Below are 18662 nucleotides of genomic sequence, written 5' to 3'. Positions count from 1 at the left end.
CCTCCCCACTCTGCCTTCCTTTCTTTCACCCTTCCCTCCTTATCCTCTTCCCCTTCTACTTTCCTGTAGGGCTAAATAGATTACTCCTCCCAATTGGCTGTGTATGTTATTCCTTCCTTGAGCCCACTCTGATGAAATTAAGGTCTTTGAGCTAATTCTGTGTTCTAAATTTTTCTTCCTCCATCTCTCCTCATCCCTTCCTATGAAATCAAGCAGTTCAATATAAGTCATACATGTGCAGTTATGCAGAACATCTTCACCTTCCTAGAAAGTGTTTTTCTTTTTACTGCTCCCTGCCCCAATCTGCCTTTCCATCCTTCCCCTCTTCTCCCCCCCCCCACTTATCTCCTTCTCCTCCCACTTTCCCTCAGGGCAAAAATATATTACTATACCCACTTGAGTATGTATGTTATTCCCTCTTTGAGCCAATTCTGATGATAGTAAGGTTCATTCACTCCCCCACTCCTTCCCCCTCTTCCCCTCTCCTCCATAAGCTTTTTTCTTGTTTCCTTCATGTGAGCTGCCTCTCCCCAGTCCACTTCTTCCCTTCTCCCTCCCCCAGTGCATTCCTCCTACCCCTCAACCCTATTTTAAAGACATCATCATGGGTTAGCTAGGTGGCACAGTGGACAAAGTTCTAGCCCTGGACCCAGGAGGCCCTGAGCCTAAATCTGGTCCCAGACATAAGATACCCCACCCTGCTTGCCCCACAAAGAATAAGGATAAACCAGAAAATAAATGATTTACAGATATCATCCCTTCATATTCAGTTCAGACCTGTGTCCTCTAAGTGTATTCCTTTCAGCTATCCTAATACTGAGAAAGGTCTTATGAGTTCAAAATATTATTTTCCCATGTAGGAATGTAAACAGTTTAATCTTTTAATATCCCTCATGATTTCTTTTTCCTGTTTGCTTTTTTATGATTCTCTAGGGTCTTGTATTTGAAAGTCAAATTTTCTATTCAGTTCAGGTCTTTTCATCACAAATGCCTGAAAGTCCTCTTTTTCATTGAAGTCCCATTTTCTCCTCTGAAAGAATATGATCAGTTTTGCTGGGTACATGATTCTTGGCTGTCATCCCAGTTCCTTTGCCCTCTGGAATATCATATTCCATGCCCTCTGGTCCTTTAATGTAGATGCTGCTAGATCTCGTTTTATACTGATTGTGGCTCCACAGTATTTAAATTCATTTTTTCTAGCTGCTTGCAACATTTTCTCCTTGACCTGGGATCTCTGGAATTTGGCTATAATATTCCTGGAAGTTTTCATTTTGGGATCTCTTTGAGGAGGTGATTGGTGGATTCTTTCAATTTCTATTTTACCTTCTACTTCTAGAATATCAGTTCAATTTTCCCTGACAATCTCTTGGAAGATGCTGTCTAAATTCTTATTTTGGTCATGGTTTTCAGGTAGTCCAATGATGTTCAAATTATCTCTGCTGGATCTATTGTCCAGGTCAGCTGTTTTTCCAAGGAGATATTTCATATTGCCCTCTATGTTTTTATTAATTTGGATTTGCTTTACCGTGTCTTGGTTTCTCATAAAGTCACTAACTTCCATTTGTTCAATCCTAATTCTTAGGCAATAGTTTTCTTCAGAGAGCTTTTGTATCTCCTTTTCCATTTGGCTTTTCAAGTTGTTGACTCTTTTCCCATGACTCTCCTGGATTACTCTAATTTCTCTTTCCATTCTTTCCTCCATCTCTCTAAATCTTCCTTCTATCTCTCCTACTTTCTCTTCAAAGTCCCTTTTGAGCACTTCCATGGCCTGGGACCAATTAATACTTTTCTTGGAAGCTATGGATGTAGGGTCCATGAAGTTGTTATCCTCTTCTGAGGGTGCACCTCGATCTTCCTTGTTGCTAAAGAAATTTTCAATAATTCTCAACTTTCTTTGCTTGCTCATCTTGCCATTTTTTACTTGACTTTTAACTCCCTTTTACAATGGGGCCCTACTTCCAAACTACACTGTCCCAAGCTTCAAAGGGTTCCAGGTGTTTCAGTTTGAGGGAGGGCAGATTTTTCTCTCGCCTGTTCTCTGGTCTGAAGATAACCTCAGGACAAGTTGCTAATTAACCAGCCAGTTAATTAACCAGTGGTGGTTCTTAGCTCTGATGATCCTGTACCCTTCCCCGACTGGGGCCTCCCACTGCTCACTATTTCTTCCTAGTTCCCTGCTGGGGAGGGATAGCTGAATTCCTCTTTAGGTCCTTCAGGCACCCCTGTATTTCCCACCCCCCCCAGCCATTCAGCCTTCTCACCTGACCATAAGCTTATTTCCCGAAGATGCTGGTGCTGCAGCTGATTCAAAGGCTCAGGGATAGGTTCCTCTGCCTCAGCATGCCTGGGGTCTGTGTCAGTGTGATCACGAGATTGGACACTGTTTGTAGCCCCTCACAGCCCCCTCTAAGCTTTGTTTTGATGGAAAATAATCTCAGCCCTTCTTTTTGTGGGTTTTGTTGCTCCAGGGGTTATTTTATTCCTGTTTTGGGGGTACTTGTGTCAGGAACTCTGTGCATTTTATGTCTTTCCTCTACCATCTTGGCTCCACCCTCAGAAGTCCAAAAAAGGGCGGAGCCAAGATGGCGGAGGAGAGGCTGTGACTCCCACAAGCTCCAGATAAGCCCATTCATTCACGCCCAAATAATGTGGTAAAAAATCAAAACCCAGAACAGCCTAATGCACATAAGAACAGAGTGAGACTATTTCTCCGCAAAAGAGGGCAATTCTGATCACCTACTGATCAGGCTGAACAGCTCAGCGCACAGTCCAGACCCAGCCAGGGACACTGCTTCCAGCGCATGTCAGAGTCTTCAGCACCAGCAGATTTTGAGGCTTTGATCACTGGTGAGGGGGGTTCGGTGGTAGGCCCGGGTGAAGTGGAAGCAGTATCCACTGGAGTTGGAGCAAAGAGCCCTGGGTCTGAACCAGTGGCCTGAATCAAGTGGTGGTGGCCCAGTGGGGGAGGGGCAAAAGCATGCCAAGCTTCTGACCATAGAGAATCAGAGTTCAATCAGACTTCTGTTTCCTGGTCAAAGAGAAAGCAGCTGTGATTACTCCCAAGCCTGGCAGGCTGAGAAGAAGCCCAATCACCCCCTGGGCCATGCTGTAGCATGAACGGTGTGTCCTGGAAGCAGTGCTACACTTTAAGAAGGAGTAAAAAGCCAAGAAATAGTAAGCCAGGATGAGTAGGCAGAGAAAGCAGAAGACCATCAAAAACTTCTTTGGGGGAAAGGTAAACCACAATATATCTTCAGAAGAAGAAGATAATAACAGGGTCAAAGCTGCAACATCCAAAGCTTCCAAGAAAAATATGAACTGGTCTCAGGACATGGAAGCTCTCAAAAGGGACTTTGAAGAGAAAGTAGGAGAGATAGAATGAAGATGTAGAGAAAGAGAGGAAGGAATGGAAAGAGAAATGAGAGCAATGCAGGAGAGTCATGAGAAAAAAGTCAACAGTTTGAAAAGCCAAATAGAAAAGGAGATTAAAAAACTGTCTGCTGAAAATAATTATCTAAGAATTAGGATTGAACAAATGGAAGCTAGTGACCTTATAAGAAACCAAGACACAGTAAAGCAAATCCAATTGAATGAAAAAAAAAGGCAATGTGAAATATCTCCTTGGAGAAACAGCTGACTTAGAAAATAAATCTAGGAGAGATCATTTGAAAATCATTGGACTACCTGAAAGCCATGACCAAAACAAGAGCTTAGACACCATCCTCCAAGAGATTATGAGGGAAAATTGCCCTGATATTCTAGAAGTAGAAGGTAAAATAGAAATTGAAAGAATCCACCAATAACCTCCTGAAAGAGATCCCAAAAGGAAAACTTCCAGGAATATTATAGTCAAATTCCAGAACTCCCAGGTGAAGGATAAAATATTGCAAGCAGCTAGAAAAAAAAGGAATTTAAATACTGTGGTGCTCCAATAAGCATAAAGCAAGATCTAGCAGCTTCTACATTAAAGGACCAAAGGGCATGGAATATGATATTCCAGAAGGCAAAGGAACTGGGACTACAGCCAAAAATCACGTACCCAGCCAAACTAAGCATCATCTTTCAGAGGAAAAGATGGAATTTCAATGAGAAAGAAAACTTTCAGGCATTTGTGATGAAAAGACCTGAACTGAATAGAAAATTTGACTTTCAAATACAAGACCCTGGAGAAGCATAAAAAGATAAACAGGAAAAAGACTTCATGAGGGATATTAAAAGATCAAACTGTTTATATTCCTACATGGGAAGATAATACTTTGAACTCATAAGAACTATCTCAGTAAGGAATTAACAGAGGACACAGGTCTGAACTGAATATGAAGGGATGATATCTGTAAAGCATTTATGTTTTGTTCTTTGTGGGGTGTCTTATGTCTGTGGTCAGATTTGGGCTTGGGGCCTCCTGGGTCCAGGACTGGTGCATTGTCCACTGTGCCACCTAACCCATAATGACATCTTTAAAATAGGGTTGAGGCGTAGGAGAAATAGACTGGGGGAGGGGGAAGGGGAGAGATGGTCTGGGGAGAGGTTGTTCACATGAAGGAAAAAAGAAAAAAGGTTATGGAGGGAAGGGGAAGAGGAGGTAGGAATTGGGGAGTGAGTGAACCTTAATATCATCAGAATTGACTCAAAGAAGGACTAGCATACATATTCAAGTGGGTATAGTAATATATTTTTGCCCTGAGGGAGGGGAGGGAGATAAGGGGGGGAGGGGAAGGAGGGAAGGGCAGATTGGGGGAGAGAGCAGTAAAAAAGCAAAATACTTTCAAGGAAGGTAAAGATGTTTTGCATAACTGCGCAAGTATGACATAGTGAATTGCTTGATTTCATAGGGAGGGTTGAGGAGAGAGGGAGGACGAAAATTTGGAACACAGAATTAGCTCAAAGACCTTAAACTCATCAGAGTTGACTCATGGAGGGAATAACATTCACACCCAGATGGGAGAAGTAATCTATTTAACCCTACAGGAAAGTATGAGGGGAAGAGGATAAGGAAGGAAGGGTGAAAAAAAAAAGGAGTGCAGAGTAGAGGAGGGGACAGTCAGAAGTAAAACACTTTTGAGGAGGAATAGTTTAAAAGAAGATAGAAAATAGAGTAAATACCATGGGAAGGGAATAGGATGGAGGGAAATAGTTATGATGATTGAATATAATGGCAAAATGTATGGTACCTACTTTGCTGGGCTAATATGAAGAAAATTCTTTGTCAAGTTTAAGGTACTTTATTTAGGTTATGATGAACAGGATACTATCAGAAAAACCTGGAAAAACCTACATGAACTGAAGCAGAGTGAAATGTACTGTATACAAAATAACAGCAATAGTGTAAGATGATCTGCTGGGAAGCATGTGGTTATTTTCAGCAAGGCAATGGTCCAATATAACCCTGAAGGACTTATAAAAATGGCAACCCATCTACAGAGAAAGAAGTGATAGTATCTGAAAATAGATGGAAACACATTTATTTTTTGTTGTTGTTGTTGAGGCAATTGGGGTTGGGTGACTTGCCCAGGGTCACACAGCTGGTGAGTGTTGAGTGTCTGAGGCTGGATTTGAGCTCAAGTACTCCTGCTTTCAGGGCTGGCGCTCTGTCCACTGCGCCACCTAGCTGCCCCTGGAAACACATTTTTAAGAATTTTTTTTTCTCTTTGACAATTCCTCAATCTGAAGTTTTGGGGGTTTTTTGACTGTTTTCTCTCACAACCTAGTTAATGTGGGAATGTTTTCCATGACTACTCATGTATAACTTATTTTGAAATGCTTGAGTTCTAGTGGGTGGGGGGTGGGAATGGAGGAGGAAGAGAAGTTGGAACACAATTTAAAAAAATTGATGTTAAATTTTTTTACATATATTTTGGAAAATAAAATTCTATTCTATAAAAAAAGTCCAAAAAAATCTTTTTTATATCATCTCCTTTTCCTAAATATATCCCTTCCCCACCCCCCATAAGATATCTCTCATAACAAAGGTAAAAAAGGAGAAAAAAGTTCAGTAAAATCAGTCAACTGATCAGCTGTTTGACAATATGTACAGTGATCCATAATCATATTTCTCCATCTTTGCAAAAAAAAAAGGGAGAGAAGTGAATTATCTCTTTGGGTCCAAGAATAGTCATAATAGTTATACATTCCTCATGATAAAGATAGAAAAGGAGAAAATTGTTTGTAAAACAAGCTAACACAACCAAACAACTTCTATACACATAGTTCTCTACCTTTGCAAAAAAAAAAAAAAAAAAGAGGAAGGTGAATAGTCTCATCCCTGGGGCTACTCGTTACTTTGATTACACTTCATACAATTTCTTCTAGGATTTCCATTTCCATTGCTGTAGCCTTTATGAATGTTGTTTTACTAGTGTTCCTTATTGCCCTCTGTATCAATTTATATATTTGTTCAAGCTTCTCCAAATTCTTTCTAATCATTTCTTATGGCAAAGTAATTTCTTTTAAATACACAGTTTTGTTGGTATGTAATTTTCTATGCAATGTTTGTTTTAATAATTCTTTTTATATCTTCAGGAAGGCCTGAGTTCAAATCCAGCCTCAGACATTTGCTAGCTGTGTGACCCATTTGCCTCAGTTTGCTTATTTGTAAAATAGGGATAATAATAGCATCTACCTCCAAATCTTGTTGTGAAGATCAAATGAGAAATTGTAAAGCACTTAGCACAATGCCTGGCACATAGTAAGTGCTATACAAATGTTATTGTTGTTATCTTATTCATTGTTTTTAAAAAAATTTTAGTAATTTGATTTTCTGCCCTCTCATCAGCCAGTCAGTCACCTAGCATTATTAATCATCATTATGTGCCATGAACCATTTTGGATCATGTTTGTTAATTCATTAGTCCTTCCAAAATGAATTTTAGTTATATTTATAAATTCTAATACTGGTTTTTTGTTTTCCATTTATTTCTCTTTTAATTTTCAAGACTTCTTCTTTTGTGCCAATTTAACTTTTTTTTTTTTTTTTTAGTGAGGCTATTGGGATTAAGTGACTTGCCCAGGGTCACACAGCTAGTAAGTGTTAAGTGTCTGAGGCCGGATTTGAACCCAGGTACTTCTGACTCCAGGGCCGGTGCTCTAGCCACTGCGCCACCTAGCTGCCCCCAATTTAACTTTTTGTTGACTTCCTAGTTTCAAATAATATTGTACTGCAATTTATTCCTTTAGTTTCCTATTTTATGAATATGTATTCAGAGATGTAACTTTTTCCTCTTAGGACTACATTAGCTACATTCAAGAAACTTCATTATAATGTTTCATCATTATCATTATTCTTCACATAGTTATTAAGGGCTTTCATCATTTATTCTTTGACAAACATTATTTAGGATGTCGTTATTAAATCTCTATTTAAGTCTGTGTCTTTTGCTTGTGTTTTCTGTATTAATATTTTTATTACTGTAATAAGACTGGGCCCCATTTGTGCAGTGAAGACAACCTATCATGAAGGCTGTCATTGTTGGATCAAAGGGAGACAGAATAGATATCTCTAGGTTCTTCTCCTCCTACCCTTCAAGGGAGACTTTAAGTCTTGACTGGAGGGGATTTAGAAGGTTAATGCTAGAGGCCACTCTGCTCTCCTCAGGTAGAGGGGGTACAGAGCTAGAAGTATATCTATCTGCTCCTTTCAATATTGTTCATCTAGGGGATATGATTGGATTTGAGCTAACTTCTGATCACTGTCATTTTGGGGGAAAGGGATCCCGAAGTTCTATATTTTAAGGCTTGAACACTTTCTCACCAAATATCAGCTTTATAATGAACACACATATTGAATAGCAAATAAATCCATTTATCCAAATTATAGCAAAACAGAAATCAGAAAATATATGCATAGGAAAATAGTCATCAGACAATACAGAATGAAAGATCTTTACCATTGGGAGTGAGATAATTCAGCTCAGCCAAGATAGTGTCCTGAATCTCACTGAAAGAGAACTGCCCCCCCCCCAGTCTCTAGAATGGCAGTTTGGGAATTGGGACATGATAGAGACTGCCACTTCCTTTCATGTCTTCCTAGAATTTTGTCCTTCAGCAATCTGAAATGGTATTAGCTTCTTCTGTCTTCTCTCTCCAAGCTAGAAGCCATAAGCACCCAAAGCTTCAGGAATCCCAAAGGGGATTGGCACTTAAAGTGTCCCAAAAGGAGTTACTGAGATCAATAAGTTTGGAGCTATATTCCCTCTTACTAACTTTAACTTTCATCTCTACCAATAAGGAAAGAGTCCTATACCAATGGGCTTTGGTATAGGTGTTGCATTACATTATGGTATATAAAGGATATGGTTAGTATTTCTGATTTTTTACATTTATTTATCATTTGTTTATGTCCTAGCAATGGTCTGTTTTTGTAAATGTACTTTGTGTGCTGACAAATACATTCTTTAATATTCTTATTGAGAAAATATCATGTCTTTCAGTCCTAAATTCTTCAGGAGTTCAATTGATGTAGGGATGTATTTCATTGATCAAATTGATTGTGAGGCATCCCAAAGAATTGCAAGACTCAGTAACTAAGTTCCTAAGTTTTATTAAGAGACTGCATTGGCCACAGGTAGAACACCGAAAGGAGAAAGGTGTCTTGAATAGGGAGATGAAAATGGTTATATTTATAGAGAGAAATGTAAGTTATTTCCCCATTATCCTAATCTCCTCCTTGTGGGAGGTTCATATCCTATTTTGGAATTCTTGGGGTGCTAAGACATCCTCTGAGGTGGGTACCTTTTTTCCCTAGGGGGTGTGGTTTTTGGGTTTAAACATCATAAGGTGAACTTAAGGACACATTTGGTCCTTCTGCACATGTTCCTAAAACATGTTTAAACTTGTCAAACCCCAAGGATCTCTCTGTTTAGAATATCAGGTTTCTAGGTATAGTTTCTGTTTCCTGTCATCCAGGATTATTAATCCCTAGCTAATGTTTCTTTAGACTTCTGTTGATACTGTTTGTTGATAAGGACTTGAACCCTCTGGTTAAGAACTCGAGTCTTAGTTTATCTGTTAACCGTTCTGGCCTCCTCCATCACAATCAATTCTATATTTTTCTTTCCATTTATATTTCTATGAAAAATTTCCACCTTAGATAGAGAAACCTTAAAATTTTCTACAGGTATCATTTTGCTATCTTTGTGTCTTGCAAGTCAGATTTTTCCTTCATGAATTTGGGTACCACATTGTTTGGGACACATACGTTTAGTATTGATGTTCATTGTCTATGGTTCCTTTAAACATAATTATTTTTCCCTTTTTATTTCTTGATATTGTTTTTCTTTTTTTGCTTTGTCTGATAGCATGAAAACATAATATTAACTCCTGCTTTTGTTTTCACCTGATACATAGTGAATTTTGTTCGTCTCATTTTCATTCTGCATATCTTTATTTTTTAGTGTTTTTAAAATAGTGTGTTTTTTAAAAAGCCATTCCATCATTCTCTTTCATTTGATTAGATTCTCTATTCACATGGAAAGTTGTTATTATTAGACTTGTGTTTCCCTTCATTTATTTCTTTTGTATTGATTTGTATATCCTTTTAAGGTAGTACTGTGTCCCTGAGATTGGTTTTGCTTACACTACTTTGATGCTAATTTGTCTCCACAGGCTCTTCTCCTACCACCCAGGCCTGTTTACTTGTCCTTTCTCAAGTTACATGAATGTACTAAAATTGTTAGTTTCTTTATCTTTCTTTTATTCAACTCTATTATCTATCTATCATCTATCATCATCATCTCTCTATCATTTATTTATATTCTTCTCCCCATTTTGCCTTTTTTCTTTCCCCATCCATTTACATGAACAATTCAAAACTCTGCCCTTTCTCCCTTCCTTCCAGCTTGTTAAGTCCCTTTTATTTTACTGTCTTTTTCTAATAACTTTTCCTATGCTTTGTCCTTCTCATTACTCTAATTCATTGGCTTAATTAATTCTTCCTTCTTAATTTTCTCTTAGTCCTTCATGGGGATACATTTCTGAAGAACTAGGTTTGACTCTTCTAATTTCTATGTTCTAATTTCTTCTCCTCTATAGGTTTTGTTTTTTCTTTTCATTTTTACAAATATAAACACAGAAAGACTGAAATGTCAGAAAGAAGCATTGTTGTGTGGGTCTCTGTCCAGCATTGTGAAGTATATTCTTATTCTGTTCCTTATCAGTCTCCATACTTAAGGCTATCTCTAGTTCTTTGTTTTACCCTCATATTCCACTCCCAAGCCAGGTGCTGCTTGCACCTGAAGATTCATATATCACATCTCCTGGGGAAGAATCTTTCATTTTCCCTTCTTTGGTATGATGCCTATACTCATCCAGCCCCTTCCTTCCATTGTTTTTATCCCCTTCTTCCAAATGTCCCTCCCCATTTTTGAGACACTAAATTAATTATCTCTTTACTCTTCACCTTGGGACTTGGTAGGGGTGTATTATCTATTATCCAATATTCTTTACCTTTCCTCTTCCCATTTGAGCAACTTTACATTCTGTTATTCATTGCCAATTATATACTAATTCAGTTATGATGAATCAGGGGATTTTATTCATTAAATATTAGTTCAGTTATTCTACTTTCTACTTTTCCTTCACCTGATATCACTCTAACTCTTTAGCTCTTGGTTTCTTTTGCCCCTTAATGGTACCTCTTTGTGTTTTATTTTACAAAGGTAAATAATGACCAACAAACATGAAGAACTTATTTCATTATTTGGCCTTCTATCAATAAGTTTACTTATTTACCTTTTGTGTTTCTGAATTTTGAATTGTTTGCAACTTATGTCATCTGCTCAACTGCAGATTTTTAAAGAATTGTTTCAATGATTCTAATTTGTAGACTTTCTATATTTGTACACTAATGATTACACTTGGGTGTGTAGGTTAATGTTATTTTTGGTTGCATTTGATCTATCACTTTTTAGAATATAATTCCAGTTCTCTCCAGAGACTGCTCATGGATGTAGGATAATCCTGAGTTATTAGACATGATTTTTTTTTTTTTGTAATTGAAGATCTTTCTCCTGGCTGCTCTTAGAATTAGTTGTCTGTTATTGAAACTTTAAAATTTATCCATTGAATGTTGTAGAGTTTGAATCTTTTTTTTTCTTCTAAAAGCAGTCTGTGGATCTTTTCAAGCAGGTTTTTGCCTGTATTAAGAAGTTCCACATGGTTTTCTTGGATTACTTCCTATAGTATTGTATTCAAGAATTTTGATTCGTCATTTTTTTCAAGGAGACTTTTTTTGGTTCTTATGCCATTTCTCTGTATCATGCCTTTAAATCAGTTGCTTTAACTTGTATAAAATTCATAATTTTCTTTTAACATAGCTGCCTCTTGTTTTTCTTTGGCAAAATTGTGTTTTAAATTTGTTATTCTCTCAAAGATTCTTCTTCTTTGGAGAGATTCTCCATTTAGAATTCAGTTTTCCTACCCTGTACTTTCTGAATATGTGTGCGTGTTTAATTCTATGTTGAGAGCACTGATTTCTGACCTAAATTCATTCCAAATTCTCTTTTTAAAATTTTTATTTCTCTTCTGAACCATTTTGGAGCTTTCTGCTATTTCTGTGATCTCTGGGCAGTTCACAAAATTCTCTTCTTCATCATGCAAGTTTGGTTGATTTTCCTTCATATTATAATACTTGTTCAATGTGTTTTGGTGTCTCTTTGAAGATTTACTCATTCTTCCTTCTTTTTTTATGATGCTCTCTGTAGGTTTAGCTCCTTAAAATTAAGGCTTATGTTTAGGCTTTCTCTCTTGAATCTTTAGTTTTTCAAGCTTTCTCTAGTATTTCCTATTGCATTCACCTGGTTTCCTGACTCATTCTTTGGCTCCATTCCTTTCACCTGCTGTACAAACATCCAAAATGGGGCCTTTGGGCATCCTCAGTTTTCTCACATGAATTCTAGGGGTTTGATTGGTACAGATTCATGTCCAGAGGGGATGAACTGGTCCCATCTGGGTTTCTCAAACCCAGTACTCCTATCCTTTTTGTCTTTGACTCTGAGCTCATTTCCTGCTTGCTCCATCTCCTTTAGTAATTCTCCTTTTCCTTTGCATGACTGGGAAGAGTCACTGTGCTGGACATGTATTGAATAAGTGTGCTTCATCTGCTTATACTATTATCGGGGAAGGGAGTGGAGAGTAAAGTCATGGTCCTCAATATACTAATAAAGTAAAAAACTGAAATAGAATGGACAATGATTAGTAAAAATGTATAATTGATTGAAAATGACAAATTTGTATCAATTGAGGTTGCAACTGGACATAGATAAATTAAATTGTTCAATCTCAGGGGAATAAGCCTTTTATTATTGAATTTCAATTATTTCAGTACTTCAAAGAACCATGATTTCATCAGTATGCTTTATTCTTCCACCAATACTTATTACAACCCTTCTTTCTCTTAGTAGAGCTGCTGTGGCTGACTATTTCATCACCTTGCCATCAATATATCATATAGTGAAAAAGCAGTACATCCAAATGGGCTCATGGGTAATTTTTTTCTTCTACGTGTGATGTAGTATAATTAAACATTAAAAGAAGAAATAATCTATGCAAATATAGACTTCCTAAATATAGAGAAACATGACTACTTCATAGTTTTCTGAAGCAAATATGGTCTCAATTTAGAAACCTGACAGACTTCTCTAAAAAAGAATATGAAAAATTTGCCTAATCAATACAGATGCAAAATATTAAAATATTTGGCAACATAAAGCAGAAATACATTGGAAAGCATTACTCATACTCAAGTAGGAGTTATATCAGGTATTCTAGAATTCAATATTGGGAAAATTACCAAGAGGAAAAAAAATAAATCACATTACTTATATGAATATTTGCAGCAAAGGTCTTTGACAAAATCTAACAAATTTATTATTTAAAAATACTCAGAGGGCAGAGGAAGAATTTATGACCAAAGAAGATATAAAGAGTAAAACAAAATATAAAATAGATCATTTTGATTACATAAATTTTTTTTTTACATATAAGGTATTTTTTTTTCCGTTACACGTAAAGATAGTTCTCAACTTTTGTTTATACAAGCTTTACAATTTCAGATTTTTCTCCCTCCCTCCCCCTCCCTCCCCCCCCTCCCCTAGACAGCAGGTAATCTGATATAGGTTATATCTATATATCTATATACATATACATATATATACACACACACATATATATATATACACATAATAACATTAATCCTATTTCTGCATTAATCCTGTTACAAGAGAAAAAATCAGAGCAGTGATGCAAAACCTCAAAATAGAAAAAAAAAAACAACAGCACCCAAAACAAAAGAAATAGTATGGTTCAATCAGCATCTATATTCCACAGTTCTTCTTTTTTTTTTCCCTTGGATTTGGAGATCCTCTTCTATCATGAGTTCCCTGGAACTCTTCTGTACCATTGCATTCGTGAGAAGAATATAGTCCATCACAGTAGGTCAACACTCAATGTTGATGATACTGTGTACAATGTTCTTCTGGTTCTGCTCATCTCACTCATCATCAGCTCACGTAAGACCCTCCAGGTTTCTCTGAACTCCTCCTGCTCATCATTTCTTACAGCACAGTAGTATTCCATTGTATTCATATACCACAACTTGTACAGCCATTCCCCAATTGATGGACACACCCTCAACTTCCAATTCCTTGCTACCACGTAAAGAGCAACTATAAATATTTTTGTACATGTGGGTCCCTTTGCCCCTTCCATGATTTCTTTGGGGAAAAGACCTAAAAGTGGAATTGCTGGGTCAAAGGGTATGCACAGCTTTATTGCCCTTTGGGCATAATTCCAAATTGCTCTCCAGAATGGTTGGATCAGTTCACAGCTCCACCAACAATGCATTAGTGTTCCAATTTTCCCACAGCTTCTCCAACATTTATTATTTTCCTTTTTTGTCATTTTAGCCAATCTGATAGGTGTCAGGTGGTACCTCAGAGTTGTTTTAATTTGCATCTCTCTAATCATTAGAGATTTAGAGCATTTTTTCATATGGGAATAGATAGCTTTAGTTTCTTCATCAGAAAACTGCCTGTTCATATCCTTTGACCATTTCTCAATTGGGGAATGACTTGGATTCTTATAAATTTGATTTAATTCCCTATATATTTTAGAGATGAGGCCTTTATCAGAAGCACTGGCCTCAAAAATTGTTCCCCAGCTTTCTGCCTCCCTTCCAATTTTGGATGCATTGCTTCTGTTTGTACAAAATTTTTTTTAATTTAATATAATCAAAATCACCCATTTTGTATTTTATAATATACTCTATCTCTTGTTTGATCAAAAACTGTTTTCCTTTCCAAAGATCTGATAGGTACACTATTCCTTTCTCTCCTAATTTACCTATGGTATCACCTCTTATGTCTAAATCATGTATCCATTTTGACCTTATTTTAGTATAAGGTGTCAGATGTTGGTCTATGCCTAATTTCTGCCATACTATCTTCCAGTTTTCCCAGCAGTTTTTGTCAAATACTGAGTTCCTATTCCAGAAGCTGGAGTCTTTGGGTTTATCAAACACTACATTACTAGTGTCATTTACTACTGCATTTCCTGAGCCTAGCCTATTCCATTGATCTACCACTCTATTTTTTAGCCAGTACCAAATAGTTTTGATGACTGCCGCTTTATAGTAAAGCTCCAGGTTTGGTACCGCTAACCCACCTTCCTGTGAATTTTTTTTCATTATTTCCCTGGATATTCTTGATTTTTTGTTTTTCCAGATGAATTTTGTTATTATTTTTTCTAGCTGTATAAAATAATTTTTAGGTAGTCTGATTGGTATGGCACTGAATAAGTAAATTAATTTAGGCAGTATTGTCATTTTTACTATATTAGCTCTGCCTATCCATGAGCAATTGATATCTTTCCAATTATTTAGATCTGATTTGATTTGTGTGAAGAGTGTTTGGTAGTTGTGTTCATAGAGTTCCTGGGTTTGTCTTGGCAAGTAGACTCCCAAGTATTTTATATTATCTACCGTTACTTTAAATGGAATTTCTCTTTCTATCTCTTGCTGCTGGACTTTGTTGGTCATGTCTAGAAATGCTGATGATTTATTTTATATCCTGCTACTTTGCTAAAGTTGTTAATTGTTTCAAGTAATTTTTGAGTTGATTCTCTAGGATACTTTAAGTATACCATCATATCATCTGCAAAGAGTGATAGTTTTGTTTCCTCCTTGCCTATTCTAATTCCTTTAATTCCTTTCTCTTCTCTGATTGCTAAAGCTAACATTTCTAGGACAATATTAAATAATAGGGGTGATAATGGACATCCCTGTTTCACCCCTGATCTTATTGGGAAGGCCTCTAATTTATCTCCATTGCATATAATATTTGCTGATGGCTTTAGGTAGATACTGTTTATTATTCTAAGGAAAGCTCCACCTATTCCTAAACTCTCTAGTGTTTTTATTAGGAATGGGTGTTGTACTTTGTCAAAAGCTTTCTCTGCATCTATTGAGATAATCATATGATTTTGGTTGGTTTTCTTATTGATGTGGTTGATTATGTTAATAGTTTTTCTAATGTTGAACCAGTCCTGAATTCCTGGTATAAATCCCACCTGGTCATAGTGTATTATCCTGGTGATCACTTGCTGTAACCTCCTTGCTAATATCTTATTTAAGATTTTAGCATCAATATTCATTAGGGAAATTGGTCTATAATTTTCTTTCTCTGTTTTTGCTTTGCCTGGTTTTGGTATCACCACCATATTTGTGTCATAAAATGAATTTGTTAGAACTCCTTCTTCACCTATTTTTCCAAATAATTTGTATAATATTGTAATTAATTTTTCTTTAAATGTTTGGTAAAATTCACCCGTAAACCCATCTCGCCCTGGGGATTTTTTCTTAGGGAGTTCATTAATGGCTTGTTCAATTTCTTTTTCTAATATGGGTTTATTTAAGGATTTTATTTCTTCTTCAGTTAACCTGGGCAGTTTGTATTTTTGTAAATATTCATCCATTTCATTTAGATTGTCAAATTTATTGGCATACAGTTGGGCAAAATAATTCCTAATTATTGACTTAATTTCCACTTCATTGGTGGTAACATCACCCTTTTCATTTTTGATACTGGTAATTTGGTTTTCTTCTTTCTTTTTTTAAATCAAATTAACCAATATTTTATCTATTTTATTGTTTTTTTTTCATAAAACCAGCTCTTAGTTTTATTGATTAATTCTATAGTTTTTTTGCTTTCAATCTTATTAATTTCTCCTTTAATTTTCAGGATCTCTAATTTAGTGTTTAATTGGGGATTTCTAATTTGTTCTTTTTCTAGCTTTTTAAGTTGCATGCCCAATTCATTAATCTCCTCTTCATCTTTTTTATTCATGTAAGCATTTAGAGCTATAAATTTTCCCCTAAGCACTGCTTTGGCTGCATCCCATAGATTTTGGTATGTTGTCTCATTATTGTCATTCTCTTGGATAAAGTTATTGATTGTTTCTATGATTTCTTGTTTGGCCATTCATTCTTTTTTTTTTTTTTTGCAGGGCAATGGGGGTTAAGTGACTTGCCCAGGGTCACACAGCTAGTAAGTGTCAAGTGTCTGAGGCCGGATCTGAACCCGGGTACTCCCGAATCCAAGGCCGGTGCTTTATCCACTGCGCCACCTAGCTGCCCCCCATTCATTCTTTAGAATGAATTATTTAGTTTCCAATTGATTTTCATTCTACTTTTCCCTGGCTCTTTCTTACATGTAATTTTTATTGCATCATGATCTGAGAAGGATGCATTTACTATTTTTGCCTTTCTACATTTGACTGTGATGTTTTTGTGCCCTAATACATGGTCAATTTTTGAAAATATGCCATGTACTGCTGAGAAAAAGGTATATTCCTTTCTATCCCCATTTGATTACATAAAATTAAAAAGGTTTTGCACAAACAGAACTAATGTAACCAAGATTACAAGGGAAGAAGAAAACTGGGAAAGAATTTTTGAAACAAATATCTCTGATAAAGGCCTCATATCTCAAATATATAGATAACTGAGTCAAATTTATAAAATACAAGTCATTCCCCAATTGATAAATGATCAAAGGATATGTACAGGCAGTTTTCAGACAAAGAAATCAAAACTATCTCTAGTCATATGAAAAATGCTCTAAATCACTATTGACCAGAGAAATGCAAATTTAAAAAGCCCTGAGGCATCACCTCACACTTATCAGAGAAGCAAATATAAGAAAAATGGAAAATATTGTATGTTGGAGGGGATGTGGCAAAGCTGGGATGCTAATCCACTGTTGGTAGAGTTGTGAAAAGATCCAACCGTTCTGGAGAGCAATTTGGTACTATGTCAAAAAGGCTATAGAACTGTGAATACCCTTTGATCCAACAATACCACTGCCAGCCTTATATCCCAAAGACATCCCTAAAAAGAGAAAAAAAACCCTATTTGTACAAGAATATTTATAGCAGCTCTTTTGTGGTAGCTAAGATTGGAAATCAAAGGAATGCCCATCAATTGGGGAATGGCTAAACAAGATGGGGTATATGATGGTGATGGAATATTATTGTGCTATAAGAAATGACAAGCAGGATGATTTCAGAAAGGCCTGGAAAGACTTGTATGAACTGATGTATAGTGAAGTGAGCAGAACCAAGAGAATGTTGTGCCTAGAGACAGCAATATTGCTTGATGAAGAACTGTGAAAGACTTAAATATTCTCTACAATACAATGATCCAAGATAATCCCAAAGAACTATTGATGAAACATACTATCTACCTCCAAAGAAAGAACAGATATTGATGGAACAGACTGAAGCATGCTATTTTTCACTTTCTTGCTTTTTTCTTTTATTCAAGTTTTCTTATACAAAATTACTATTATGGTAATGTTTTACATAATAATACATATATAACCCATATCTCATTGCTTACTGCCTCAGAGAGTTGAGAGGGAGGGAAGGAGGTAAAAAATTGGAACCCGAAATTATAAATAAAAATGTTTATTACTTTAAAAAACACTCAGAAGAATAGGAATCATATTGTATTTCATTAATCTAATAAAATATATATTTTTTCAACCAAAAGTTAACATTATGCATAATGAAGAGCCTAGAAGAATTTCCACTAAAGGCAATTATGAAGCACATACCCACTTCCATCACAACTGTTTGACACAACAATGGAAATGTTAGTAATTACAAATCAAGAAAGAGGAGTAAAAGTATTTATATTATTATAAATGAAGTATCATTATGTGCAGATGACAGGATTATTTAGAAAGAAAATCCTCAAATCCAAAAAAAAATATAGTTGAAAATTGCAGAAAACAAGGCACCCTCCAATTTGCGCATTATAGTTAGATACCAGAAAAATATTACTTAAAAAGTATTTGTTTGGAGCAAATTTGGTTGAATGGATGGATGTATTTGTGTTTATTTGCAAAGATGGTTGTGGGGGGGATCCCTTCAGATTCCAGGATTTGTGTCCTATGTGGAAACAGCTTAGATAGAGGATAGGGTTAGACTGGGCTGAAAAAAATTCATGTGGGTGTGGGAAGGCTTTGTAATACCAGGCATCCTTTATGAATGACACAGTATTGGTCCTTAGATCCAGTATAACATGGATTATAGAAGACAGTCTTCCACAACTGGGAACACTAACACAGAGAGAAGGGAAAGCCTATAACTTAGAAATTCTTCTTATCCTT

Source organism: Dromiciops gliroides, chromosome 1, assembly GCF_019393635.1.
Source record: "Dromiciops gliroides isolate mDroGli1 chromosome 1, mDroGli1.pri, whole genome shotgun sequence".
Lineage (NCBI taxonomy): Eukaryota > Metazoa > Chordata > Mammalia > Microbiotheria > Microbiotheriidae > Dromiciops > Dromiciops gliroides.
Note: the sequence above shows the minus strand (reverse complement) of the source record.